Source organism: Camarhynchus parvulus, chromosome 3 (genome assembly GCF_901933205.1).
Source record: "Camarhynchus parvulus chromosome 3, STF_HiC, whole genome shotgun sequence".
Taxonomy (NCBI): Eukaryota; Metazoa; Chordata; class Aves; order Passeriformes; family Thraupidae; genus Camarhynchus; species Camarhynchus parvulus.
Genome location: NC_044573.1, coordinates 12,300,951 through 12,315,671, shown reverse-complemented (window position 1 = coordinate 12,315,671; position 14,721 = coordinate 12,300,951).

Sequence of the window (14,721 nt, the reverse complement as noted above, 5' to 3'; positions counted from 1 at the left end):
AGGGCTTAAGAGGCCAGAAATAAACCATTTAGTGCCAATGACCATAGTTGGAAATAATTTCCACTGTGGAAATCCAGGAATGATTACATGCCATCCACAGTGTCAGATGACGTAAAACTAAGCTCATTTACCTGAATTTGTAGGAATTTTGTTGGTTCAAATGGATATCACTAGATTTGTGGTGCTTTTGTGTTTGCAGGGGAAGTTTTTGTTTTTGTTCAGGTTTTGGTTGTTTGTTTTTGGTTTTGTTTAGGTTTTGTTTGGTTGCTTTTGTTGCTTTTTTTCACATTCCTTTTGGGAACATTATAAAACGAGGGTTCAGTTCTCTGGAGTCCTCAGCAATTTCGCCTATTGTGAGAGGCCCCTGATGTTTTTAGTGAGAAGCCAGTTAGCAAAGTTTGTGTAACTCTTACCTGTCACCATGCCATGCATTGTGCCCTCCTGGGGGATGGTTTACCCTAGGTGGGGAGTGAAAAATTGCCCATTTCCTTGGGTGACAGGACAGTTTCCAAGCAGCAGAAGCTGACTGGCTCTGGAGTCTATGTTGGTCTCTCTGGAGATGTCCTGCCTGGGAAAGGATGATGCTGGTGGGATGCTGATTAGCTTGAGGAATCACCTCATGGATATGAAAGCCTACCAGTAACTTTCCATGAGGAAAAAAGCTCAGCTGAAGCAGCAAGGGACGTGGTTTAGCTGCTTCAGCATGGACAGGATTGTATTTCCAGCATCACCGAATCATGGTTTCTAAGAATTCGAGCTGTTGACAGATTTTTCAAAATGTTTTGACAACTCATTTCGCTAAGATTTTTTACTTGGAGTCTTGAAAATTTGTCACCATTTTGCAGAAATACTTAAAGGGGTTTTTTTTGCTATAAAGCTAGGGGAAAATGTTGGTTTGGTTTTTTTTTCTCATTAAAGTGCCACTGAAAATGTTTGGTCCTTTCCAAAGTAACTGGCTCCTGGAAAAACTCCATTAGCTAGATAAAAAATCTTCCAGAGCTGTGGCTTAAAGGAAGGTCATGGTTTTGGTTACTCTGATCTAGATATGAGAGTTGGAGGAAACATACTGAAGCTGCTGCTGCGCCCCTGCTTGGGTAACACTGCTGTTATATGGTTAAATGAAGGATGTTTTTTTCTAAATTTTCTTGAAAAATTGAATGAAATCTTGAGGGATTTGGTTAAAACATCACTGTCTTTAAAAGTGTTTGCCTAGAATTTTTTTAAAATCTGATGGTCAGCTGTAAATTGGGCTTTATGCTGAAATTAGGTTCCTGAGCTGTGGGAGTATTGTATGCATGGCACCAACCATTTGGTTTGTCAGGAGGTCAGTGTTTGTGAAAGCAATTATTTTAATAACCAAAATGTGGTGTTTACATTATTGTCTTGGCTGTGTGAAGTTAAACTCGTGCAAAGAAACGAGATGGGCTCATTAAATGTTTAATTAAAGCATTGTCTGCAAATAGGTTGTACTGGTAAACATCACATCCCTTTATTAAAGAATAAAGTTTAAAATGGTATTTTAAACCTGAAAAAGACCAGTTACTGTTATTCCTTTCAAGGGAATAGTTCTTTTTATTATTTTTTTTTTTAATGGGTAAAATCCTCTAAATTTCCAGCCATGGTTTGACTGTGTAACTCACAAGCAAAATAGCAAGACCACTTGTTTTGACTTCAGGGATACCAAGACCTCCACATTTGTGTTCTCGGTTCCAGTACAAGCTTCACTCATACACGTCCCCACTGACTCTGTAGCAAATATTTGCCAAGAAAAAATATCAAGTACCTCATTCAGGAGCTTTTTACCACTATATTGAAGTAGTTATTTGGAAGTGTACCTTACAATCTGAAGGTAAACATGCCATGCTGTCCCTGACCTGAAATGTGCGGCTTGTTTGCTGTAGCTGGACGTATTTTCCACCTCAACAGTGACCAAAGGCAAATGGATTTGTAACTGCTCCTGTCCAATATGGGCTGTATGAATAAGTTTTTGTCTGTAACGTGTACCAAGGAAATTATTTTTCAGTGAGTGGCCTTATGGTGAGCCTGGGTGCTTGACAAGCTGCACAGGCAATGAGATGTTGCTCTTCTTCACCTTTACCCCCTGTCAGGGAACAGAATCTTGGGTATTACCTTGTAAATAAAAAAATGGATGAGGTAATTGGTAGTCTATGCAATCAGAGCCTTGGTAGCATTGTGAGCCAGGGTTTCAGTCACAATACATAACAGAAATGAATATGCCCAATTTTTAAGTTAGAAATCTGGGTAATCTAGGATAGAGGGCTCTTCCCAGTACCTGACTTAGTGTGATGCCCGATTGAGACAGTCAAAAGTATACTAAGTACAAAGTATTTGGGGATGAATGTGTGTCTTCATGGAACCTCAGATGTTACTAGGGTCTCCTCACTCTCCCCAGGCACTTTTTAGGTTTTGAAACAAAAGAGCACTCCTGTGACCCAAATAGCCTATTGTGTTCTCATGTTTTCTCTGTATCAGGGTGAACTTTTGGGGAGGGGAGAGAGAAAACAGGCAGGATTATTACTGCTCTTGAAGCCATGAGTTGCCTGCTGCAGACAATTTGGTTGAAAACTAAGACATTTTATGTGTTGATTAGCAGGTGGTCCATGAGGAGTCTTGGCATGGAGCTGTTTCCAGGTAGCTGGGCTCTGTAAGCCCCCATTGCTCTGCCAGTAGCACTCTGGCTTTCGTGGGAGCAGAGCCAAAGAAGCTGATGAGATAAACTGGAGAATCCTTTGGGAACCATTTTTTGTTCTCCCAAACTCAAAATCAAGTCAGGGTGAGATGTGGGAGTCAGCCAGTGCAGGTTTTGCTTTGCTGGGTCAAACTGTTAGGGGATGCTAAGCTGTAGGGAAATTGTTGTTAACCAAAGACATGGTTTTACTGGGAGAATATTTCCACAGGTTCAAGAGAAACAGGCAGCAAGTGCTGTCTAAATCAGAGATTCCTTCATTCTTCCTGCTAATTTATGAATATGCAATGGCCTTTTGTTTTTATTTTTCCTGAGGCTCAGTGATCTAACCACTGCTCTCTCACTTTCACTGCTCTCACTGAGAATGATCTAATTAGTGCTGCCAATTACAGTCAGTTTAAATCTGATGAGTAGCCAATTTCAGAAGGCCTGATTCTGTCTAGTGCTCCGAGCATCCTCAGCACATTAACTAATTAATTAATAAATAAATTAATTAATGTGTTCTCACTTCCCTGTGCTGCCAATGGAAGATGCAGGCACCCTGCAGCTTGTGCAGGTAGCTCTGTGTACACGTGGCTTACCTTCCTCTCAATTTTTGCTATGAAATCTTGCATTTTATGGGAAAACCTTCCACTCTGCTGGCTTATGCTGTTCCTGCATTAGTTTTGCTAACTTGTTTTCTATTATTGCTTTGCACAGGGAAATCTCAGTCAATGGCTTGGCACGCAAGGGATTTTTTATGCATTTTAATAATGGAAAGCTACTATTCTACTACTCAGGAAGATGCAGCTCTGTAATATTTTTGAGACCCTGCAAAGGATAATTTCTGAATGCACAACCCAGTGTGGAATTCATGTAGACTATTAGGCAACAAACCAGATTTTTCTCTGGATCTCACCTTGTTCAGCCTAACCAGGGCCTGGCCTTTCAGGAGAGGTCAGCATCCTCCAGCCCTCCAAGTGAACAGCTCAGTTTTTGAAAGGACTGAAAGGCCAGTTAGGCAGTTCTGTCACCTGTCATTTCTCTTGACAAGATTTTGGAGGAAAGAGGAAAAGCTCTTTGTAAATCTCTGTTAAGGTTAGAGATGTGGCCCCTGTATTCTGTGGCTGAGCTTCTCAGTGCAGAGGGGAGGGATGCACAGACAGATGCATGGATGGATGGATGCAGAAACCTGCAGAATGGGATTGGTGCAGCTCCTGAGAAATCTGCATCCTCCAAGTCCATGCCTGCCTGTGTACCAATGAGCTGCAGGGAGCTTGCCAGGAAGGGAAGTAATTTTAGAGTGTGATTTGGAAAATGATTCAGTTTAAAAATTGCTATTTTTGAAGGGCTACTTTCAGCTGGGATCCAGTCTCCAGCCTGTTCCCAGAAGCACTTGCCTTGCTGCAGCAGAGCGTGGTGAAGAGTGGAGGAGGAATGTCTGTCTGGGAGCTGGCAGCCCTGAATCTCGTGATGCCACTGAGGAAACAATCCCTGGGGATGGGGATGGGGCCTCCTTACATTTCACATCCCTGCCTGCATTGACAGGTGAGTGTTTAACCCAGCTGGGCTGGTGAGCATGGCAGAGGTCACTCTGCCCACCCTCCCTCCACACTCAAAGGAAAACACAGGAATGTGGGTCTGGAAATGGGGCCCCTGGAGTTTCAAGAAACAGAATTTCAAGACAGGAAAGCCTGCTTTATCCTGTTGATAAAAGCCAAGGACAGTGTGAGGAATTTATGAATCAAAGTTGTGAAATGGCAAGCACCTTTTTCATGCCATTTGAAGATGTACTGTGTGTATTTGACTGAGCCTGTGGCTGCAGCTCCTGATCTCTCCAGCCAGCAGCACCAAAATGAAATCAGCTCAGCTGACACTCACTCCATCAGGCTGAGGCTTTACAGGAGCTCAGGACAGGCAGTATTTGATCACAGCTCTGAAGAAAATATTGGCAACCTCTTTGGCCTGTTAGATTTGCTTTCTAGGGTGAGAAGTTTCAGAGAGCAATTGTGTGCTGATTACACCTGCCAGTTATCACCAAACAGGCTAAAATGTCCCCCCTGCCCTGGATCTGTCCTTCTTGTTCCTTTCAGGTAGGTGCTGGCTGATGTTCCTCTAAGGTCATTTATCCTGGTAAGCTTTTCATGGACAGGTTCCACTTGTGGCCAAGCAACTTCACACAACTTGGTTTATTCTCAAGGATGTGTGGAATAGAAGTGTATGGCTGAAGACTTTGCCTTGCTTCCTGTGCAGGGATCAGGCACATACAAGGAAAGCAACATAGCATCCTTAGAACAAATTTTAAGCTCCTGCTAGGAAACAGAAGGTGAAGAGAATGTCATGGTGAGGAGGGCTCCCTTTTACAGCTGTCCATTCTTGCTTCAAGTGCAGTAAGAAATGGGGAAATATATCAAGCTTTAAAAAAAAAATTAAATTCCAGTTTGCTGTGTAGAGGGTTTTAAGGGACCTTTTCAGATTAAGATTTCCTGTTATTTATGGCCACATAAACATATTTAAAGTGTTTCATATGTAATACCAAAACATTCTTTGTGCATCTTATGAAAGAAAGACAATTGCTGTGCCACTGAGCATGCAGAAATGTGCCAGAGAAAACATTCAGGACCAGAGTAACTTTCATCTCTGGTCTTAGCCTGAAACTGAACTTCAGCCTCCTATTTTCCTATTTTTAGAGATGGCCAATGCGCATATTCACCTGGGCACTGGGGGAAAATGAAATGAAGCTGTTTGGCAGGGTTTTGCAGTCATTTCACAAAGGAGCAGTTAAAGTGATGCAAAGTGGTTAAACTTGTTACAGTGGCTTTAATGCATTGTAGGTGTAGTGTGGCCAGTGCTCTCACTTTGGTTTTAGAGCACTGGGGTATTGATTTAGCATTTAACAAGCACTTATCTAGTGAAAATGCATCAGTGGAAACTTCAGAAATAAAAATGCACAGTGAAGAACATATGATATTGAAACCAAACTGCACGGTGTGCTTCAGGGCAGAAATTGCTTAGGTAAGGAATGAGTTGGACACAAAGGAACAGTGGGATGACAGGTGCCTGAGAGTGGACACTTCAGAAGTGGAGTAAATAGTGGGAACTCTGTGCCTGGGAGATCACCTCTGTGGCTCTGCCTCTGGGAGAAGTGCAGGGGTGGAGAACAGAAAGGAGCACAGATTTCAGAAGCTCTGAGTCCTCTCAGAAGATTTCCTTCTGTCTGTGCAGTCCCCTTGCTGGCCCTTCAGGTGAACTGACTTGGAGTTCAGCATGGTCTAGGGCAGAAAGTTTTCAAGCAGCACTTGCCAAAGTGTGTTTGAATTTTCTTAATCAGAAGTTCAGTGAGCTGACAGAGGTTTGGGAGATAAGGGATTTGTCCCACATGGAAATGAGCTGCCTCAGGGTGGCCGAGTGTCCCACCCAGGGCACGCAGGGGCTGCTGCCTTCCCTGGGACTGTTGCCTGTGTCTCAGGATGGAGCCATTCCCATTTTACAGTGACTCTGTGTCAGGTCCAGCCCATGTGCTACCCACAGCTTCCTGACTCCTGGTCTAACAGCCAAGCCACCCGAGTCAGGCTTGGAAAACATGGATTTCTCACCAGTTAAGAGCTGACACTTTGCATCACCTTGGTCCAATAATTTCTCTTCAGTTGCCTTATTTACCCTTCAGACCTTGGTCCTGTTTCTCTCCCTAGGCTGAGAAATATTCCAGAACAGAACAGCTTTTATTTTGATGCATTATCACAGCTCCATTGGAGATGCAGAGAAATCATGGCCAGCTTCCCACCATCCCTGGAGGAAATAAAAGAGAATCCTGCTGGTGTGAGAACCATGGTCCTGGGGAGACCTTGTCATGCTGATAATGATATAAGGGGAAAATGCTGTGAAAAAAACCGTGTTCTAGCAAGCAGGCTTCATTTCTGTTCAAATGCCAGTGTGGCTTACTATTTTCTAATGAAGTGATATATATTCAGACTCTCTGAAGTTGACTGTGTTGATTTAATTTGTGTTTTATGATCAAGATTCTAGATTTCATATTTTTATGTTTTATAAGTAGTGAGCAGGGATTTAGCTGCATAAGACACATTAATATCCATACAGTGTAACTCCCCAGGCACTTCTTCAAAGACTATTTTATACATAACAGCATGGAATTTTAGCTCTATATTTCTCTCATTCTCTTCAGGAAAAAACAGTGATAACTAATCTGAAGGCAAGCACACATTTTTATTATTGCTCTCGGAGCAGTAAGCACTTTTAATACTCTGAATTTTTCCTGCTGACAAACAACAGGCAGTGGATAACACAGAAATCAAATAGCTGCTTTTTTGTGGGCTGGGCTGGGGAAAGCAGCAGAACAATCTCAGGCAAGAAATCACAGGTTGTTATTTATTTCAATTTTATGTGATTTCAGTGCACTGCTTTCAGAGGTTTTTTGCTTTAGAGAACTGGTATGCACTAAGTGAGTGAGATCCTACTCCAGTATGAAATATTATTAGAAAAGGAATGTTTGCTTTTCTAGAGGAAATTTCCTGGGTCTGCTTCATTCCTCATGAGTAAAAATGATCCAAATACTGTTGGGAATTTAAACAGGGAGGAAAAAATGACATGTTTTCCAAGCAAAAGATGTTAATTTTATTTTTACTTTGTCCTTACAAACCATGTTTCTGACTTTGACCCCAACCACTAAATTTATCTCTCTGCACTGAAAGACAATTGCCACATCTTAGACACTTGTCCATCCAGAAGAATGGAACAATCTAGGGAGGATCCTAGATTTTTGGGGGTATTTTCCAGCAGAAGGAAACACCTCTCAGCATCACCAGAGGACTTTTGCTGGGTCTTGGAGATGTTCTGATTGAGCTGGTCAGAACTCCTGCCCGAGCAGGGTCTGTGCTGTGGGATGAAGCAGCGGGCTGGACTTTGCAGGGTGTGCCTGTGGGACCACACTTGTATCATGCTTACCCTCAAGCAAGGAAACATTACATTTGCCAGAGTTTAGTCTTCCTAAAATTTTACTTTCCTGATTTAACTCATGATTCATTCCGGTTATTCTGATGACACTTTAGAAGGGTTGGACTCACAGTGACCCAGTTACAATTTGCTCTGGTTTGGGATTGCAGAACATTCCTTTTGCTCTGGACTGAGTGAGTGCATTTGGCAAGTATGGAGTGTCTCTGGAGCTGTGCAATCCTGGTCCTGAAGAGGATTGTGCACTACACTACTCAGTGGTACTGTTGTGTATTGATCCCATGAAGCAAATTCTCCCATCTCTGATCAAGTGCTGAAGTTTAAAGGGGTTGTTGCAATACAAGAGAGTATAAACCATCACCATAAGCTGTGTCATGGGATTCAGCCTAACAGAAAAATAAATCTATAAATCACCTGGAAATGGTCGAGGAGATGAGTGCCTGGATTTTATCAGTTGGGTGTTGAATAATTATGAGCTCACAGTGCGTATGCCCAGGTCTCTCTCACACACACACACAGAGGAGGTGTATAGCTGATAGAGTGTAGCCCAGAAGTTCTTTATTTGGCAGCTGTAGGAGTTATGAATCCCAGGGGCTGCCTGACCTTAGATTCTTCTTCTAGGCTACATCATATTTAAATAATGCTGGATTTCATAGGACTGAGGAATACATGAATCAGAGGGATGAAGGTCAGGGAAAGAAATGTTTAAGCTAAAGAATAACATTGTCTCAAAACCAAATGAGTATGTATTGCATATGAATGCACTGAGAGAATATTTGAGAATGTTCCTAGCTATTTAAAATAATCAAATTTCTAAACAGTCTTCCAATAGGCAGAATTGAGAGTAAAACCTGCACTGCCTGTAAGGTGGAGTCTGAAGTGTTTTGTATAAAGTGATGTCTGCAGTACCAGTGAACTGAATGGAATGGCTAAAGTGCTCCAAAACATGACCAGGTATTTTAAGCTGGATAACATACAGACCTCAGTCACACACAGTATTTCTTTCCAATCACCACTAAAAGGAGTTTTACATTTCCATGCTCTTTTTATAGCAATATTGACCTCTGGAACTCAAGTAACTTTTGTAAGCTGGCTGAGGAATGCATTTAGGAGGAAAGGCTAGAGATGATTTTGCTAGAACATCCTTATCAGTGGAAACAAAAAAAAAAAAAAAAAAAATGTCTGTTATATAATTTACCAACATGAAAGCTCCTCAAGGTCTCCACTGTTCAGAACCTAGCAGGAATTTTCCAACTGAGGAGGAGAAAGAGAAATGTTTACTAAAAGACAGATTGCAAACATCAAGCTGCCTGTTCTGCAATTGATCTTTTACACTGAGACTATCCAGAAGATCTGTACTTATGGTTAGGCTGTTATTTGAAAAGGCAGTAAAAGACATTCTGCTGAGAACTGCTTCATATTAAGCCTGCAACTTGGGGAGCTTTTAAAATACAGCAATTGCCTTGGATGTTCATTTCAAGGCAGACCTTACTCTGTAAATTTAAAATAATGATTTGTCTTTCGGATCCACTGGAAGTATTTTTTTAAAATTTTTTTTAAATTTTTTTTCCTGGCTTGATTAAGAAGCATAAAAATATCACAGAGGAGGAAAAAAGGCAGTTGGAAGGTTTTTGTTAAATGCCACACTCTAGGCCCTTCATGAACAAAAAGAGGCAAAATTTTTGAAAAATAGACACCTGTGTGCTTCCAAGCCTGGAAGGTAGGTGCAAATGTTCTCGAGCAGGGAAGCTGTCAAATTCAGTCCGTGGGGCTGTGCTAGCTCAGGGAAACACCATGGGAGAGCCCAGAAATGGGGGAATAATGTTGGCTGGACCATCATATTGTCATTTTTAGGAGAGGCACATCTACACTTTGTCATATTGACCTTTGGTTTCTTATCACTGCAGATTGATCTCCTCTTTTGTGCTCTTTTCCCAGCCTCTTTAATCAGTATTTTCTTGATAAGAAGACAATTCTGAATAATTAGAAGATTAATTTCTACTAGGAAGAAACTTGAGTCTTTATCAACTGCCCCTTCAATTGCTGCTGCTAGGAGATTGAGACATGGAAAAGAGATTTATTGCTTACTGCCATGCTTCCTGCCTGGTAACATGAAACTGCATCCACATCCCCATGGCTCCTATCTGCTACTTATGCACAGACTTGTCTCCCATGCAGCAGCAAAGCTTTGATAGTAGCTGCATTTGCCTCTTCCACTGCCTCTGTAAGTCTGAAATCCTCTGCAATAAAGCTCCTTTCAGTATCATTTCTCAGCAGAGGTGTGAGAGCTATAAGCTAGCTCCTTGACTCTGATATTAAATTCCCTGGTATTAATGAATTATGGCCCTCAGCAGTGTCAATATTATTGAGAACAATATGGTGACGCTGGAAACTCTATCAAACCTCTCCTTTTACATTAATTGTGACACAGTTTTTACCTTAGCACTCTGAAAGGAAACAATTATCCTCGATCCATGAAAACATCTCAAGTGTAAAAGACAGCAAGTAATGACTGCTGTCCCTTCGCCCTCAAAGAAAGCAAATAACTGCAAAATATAAATAAAGACAGTGTTGAAAGAAAAAGGGATATAAACGGGGCCATAGGTCATAAGAAATTCTGCCTGCTTGCATCTGCAGTGCACTAACAGTTCAGCAATTTCTCAAAGGTAAGTGGGTTGCTTTCACAGCATTTTTGGATGCATCTTTTGGGAGACCTGGGGGCTAAAAAGATTGCCCAGGTATGATTTGTAATTCTGCTTCCTGCCTGTTCCCACACTTGCAGGGAAAAGTCCTGTACCCTCTTCTTTTTGAGCATGGCTGGCTAAAGGCAAGGATCCCCAGGGAAATCTACAGCAAAACTGTGTTCCTGCTTTATGATGACAGTTAACTTTGAAATTAAAAACTAATAAAGAAAATTCTAACTGAGCCCAAAATGGTACTGGCTTTTTGGACTAAAATTTCAGGGTTGAATAACTGGAATTTCAATATCATCCCATATGTGTTTGTGAAGCAGTATTGTCCCAAATGGCTAGTGATGCAGTGCTTTCTCAGTCCTGCTGAATAAATCTACTTTAAGTCAATTCCCAGTAAAAGAGTTTGAAAACCTCCTCTTGCTGTTGGCATTGTTTATTTGCAACAGTAAAAATCTGCCAAATTTCAGGCTTCATCCTGAAAACACCAGGAGCTCAGGCCCTAATCCAGCAAAGCCTTTCATCAGGGGCTTGATTCTGAAACACACGAATAGTTCCCAGTGACATCTGCAGAATAAGTCAACTTCAACAGCTCAGGCTGAGCACCCCCAGCCCCTGGATCTGAGGGGTTTTTTTGTATGTTCAGAGCACAGCACTGCAGGAAAATTGTCACCAGTAGGAGGGACCTGAGGAGTTGGTGACTGCTGTTCCACAGAGCTGAGCAGGGCAGGGGAGAGGGGACCAGCTGGGCATTAGGGAAGGACAGGAGCCTTGTCTTCATGCCTTAAAATTTATATTCCACTTCATCCCAAAGACTGGAAGTTCATCTTGGCCTGGGAGTGTGCTCAGGCCCAACACAATGTCAGGTTTCTGCAGTCTTTGGAGATTTCTGTTTGGCTGTTTCAGGGGTTTCATTCCCCTGCAGACCCCTGCCCAGTGGGGAAAATGCTGCAGAGGATGGAAGGCACAGCATTGCTCAGCCCTCAGAGATGTAAATGGGTGCTGCTGAAGGAGGATCTGCTACAGCCTAAAACGTGGCACAGACATCCCTTCACTGCACTGAGCGATTTTAATCTGATGGAGCCCTCTTTATTCAAATCTCATCACTCTTGACTGATATCAGGGGTAAAAATCTTGAATAGAAATGTTTCTGTCTGTAATTATAATTGGATTTTACAAACCTCCCCTCTCCACTACATTGACCATGCAATGATTTCTTTCAGTTCTGTGCTTGTTGGGAGGAAAGCCTGTTATATCATCAGCATGAATTGCTCTGCAGAGAGTTTACAAGGGCAGGTGCACAGGAGAGAAATGGATAGTATGGCCTTGTGTTGACAGGAACTGTTACTGGCATGAAAAAAGTTTAATTTCAATCTCACTAGAAAACATGAAGCCAATAACTTTGTGAGTAGTGAAACTCACACCAGGCACACTCATCCGAGCCGTGCAAACAGGAAGGGGCTCTGACTCAGCTGGGTTGAAGGCAGGTCAAGGTGAAAGCACAGGAAATGAAGAAGTGACTGATGGTGCTGGGGAGGTGGGTGGCTTTATTTCAATCCAGTGCACCCTGTGCACAAGGTGTCCCCTGGCTGGAGGATGACAACAAGGGGCTGTGGGGTGGAAATGGTCTTGTGCAGCAGCAGCCTGAATGCTCAGGAGCTCAGAGCGTGCCTCATCAGGAATGTTCTGTGATAATGTAAAATATGGTGGGGCCTTTTGTTGTGTTTTGTTTTGTGAGAGCTGACTGCTGCTTTTAGTGGCCTTCCTGAGATGAGCTCTCAGCTAATGTGGAGCGCATTTACAGCCCTGGCCGTATCAAGTGCGCTCTGATGGAACAGTCTGGCTGCACTTCCAGTTTCTGCATTTGTCTTCCTTTGAACAAATGGCAAAGAAATAGTTAATCATTAAACTTAGCAGATAATACTGTTTACAGCTGCTGAGCGCATTAAAAATGGTTTTCTCTCCTCAGCAGCTTTGTGCCTTTGAGGGTTCTGCTTTTGTACAGTAAAAAAGTAATTTTGCTCTGCTTCAGGCAGAGCATGGGGGTCCTGTGTTTGTCCAAATTCTTGCTCTGAAATCCTACTTCTGTTCTTTCTCAGCATTGCTTGTCCCATCCCAGGGTCATTCAGGCTGAAAAGATATCCTTAGCCTGAGTGCATGGAAAGCATGAAAGGCACAGCTCAAGGTCTTTTAGTTAAATAAACTGGTATAATAAACTGAATTATGCCAGGAGAGAAGCAAGCAGAGAACCTCACATGGAATTTTGTGCTGCTTTTGCCATTCAGGCAGTTGGCGACCTCAGCCCTTGGTATGTGAAATGCCACCTTTGGCTCCAGTATTTTTAATGCAGGGTTTTTTTTCCTGCATGCTGTGGGCTGCTCGTGAACTGTCAGAACAGCAGAAACCTGTGAAATGCTCCTTCAGACTTAGCAAAGTGATTGCTTTGAAAGACTCATTGCAAAAGGGTTGTTCTTCTAAGACATCAGGTTCCCTCTTAGAAAGTGTTGGGCATCCTTGTGCCATTATCATTGGAAGGACAGGAGGAGCTTGATGAGATGTAGGACCAGGCATGGGGCTGGTTGTGGAGTTTGCAATTTCCTTCCCTTTCAGACCTTTCACATGAACCAGAAAAGTGAGCCTTTGTTTTAAAAATGACTGTGGTGACCATCTGAATCATCATCATCATGGACCCTGAGGTGGATTATTTGCTCTCCTGAACCTTGCCTTGACAACCTTTTTGCAAACCTGTGGAAAATAGTATTACTGTCTTCTTTTTCCTTTTTTCTTTTTCTTTTTTTTTTCTTTTTTCTTCTTTTTTTTTCAGTTAAAGCTTTTCTCTCAACATAGAAGGATAGGAAAATCATGTCATTGAGTTTTATTGTTCTTTGCCAGTACATGGCAATCTCAGCTCGTGAATATTTAGTTTGTAATGAAATGCAAACTAGAGTGTCATGGTCAAAGAATTTTGCCCCTTAATATGTCTTTAAATTGAGGTTTTAATGCATATAAATTACAACTGTTTTAATCAGCACACTATATATTTTTATTACTATGAATGAGCTCTAGAGACATTATTTATGAGGAATCAAGTGAGATTTTATGGTGAGAACCTAAAAGGGGCTCCTTTCACTTAATTAATTAAAAGCAGCTCCACCAAAATCAGTGAAATGGTGTGACAGTAGGAGGGATCAGAGATTTCTCTTCCATCTTTACTGAGCACTTCTGAATTCCTTCACCAGCTGGTAATTAGCAGAAGGCTAATGACTGCTGAGTGTCTGCCTCCTGTATCAAGCCTTAAAACATGATCAGATGTTTTAGGTTTTTACGCTCAATGGAAAACCCAAGGTATCTCAGTACCTGAGAACACAACATGGATTCTTACATTGCTATTTTTATTTTATTTTTTTTAGACATAGTAACAGAACTTCTTATCCACTGGGAGATACCTGGTCATCTAAGAATCCCCCTTTCTTTGGGGAATATTTTTAAGGACAAAAGACATGTGTTGACCTCTCAAAAACAGAATAAACACGTCCCTAAAAATAACGACTTCTTTAGGGAAAAGATTTTCCTGCTAAACATTGAAAGTGGAACTAAGCAACCAGATTTGCTTCAGATGAGTTGTAAACTGGCCCACTTGTACAGAACATGGGAAATAAAACTGAAATTTTATTTCATGTAGTTGTAGAAGGTACCAAGAAAATAGCCATTACTGACTGAAAAGTGCCTCCTGGGCACTGTTGAGAGAAGCAAGTCCCAGTGTAACAGGACCAATAAAATGTCATGAAATATAAAGAAATGTCTGTGTCAGTGATTTTACAAAATTGTTTTGAGCAGCTACACAGTTTTGCTGGAGATTGCTTGCAGAATGGACTGGAAACACTTTTCCTAATGACCAATGTGCAATAGAAAAGTCATATGGTTTTTCTTCATGCCGTAGGTCTGGAAGTTCAGAATCTTAATCAAAACTTTTTTCCTCTAAATTAAAGCAGTATTCATAGCCCTAAGGACAGCTACACAATTTGGGCAGGTTTGTGAAAGAAGATAAGCTGCCTGCCATAGGAACCCAGATCTCAAAAATGTCAACATGCAGCTGGCAGAAACGACAAGCAAACACCCCAATGGTTTAACATAACTATGAAATGTTGAGGTTGTCTTGATGAAAGCTCTGTTCTATCTGACTCAACTAATGCAGACATTGTCACTTAGGACCAGAGGGGATATTCTGATTATCAGGTGAAAGTAGAATTTAGTCCAATTATTTTTCTGGGGAGCCCAAGACATTGAATCTAACTCAAGCCTGTCTTTTGGAAAGACTTGTGTAAGTCACAGTGATTAATCACACTTGAAGTTTAAAAATTTACATCTAGTTTCTAC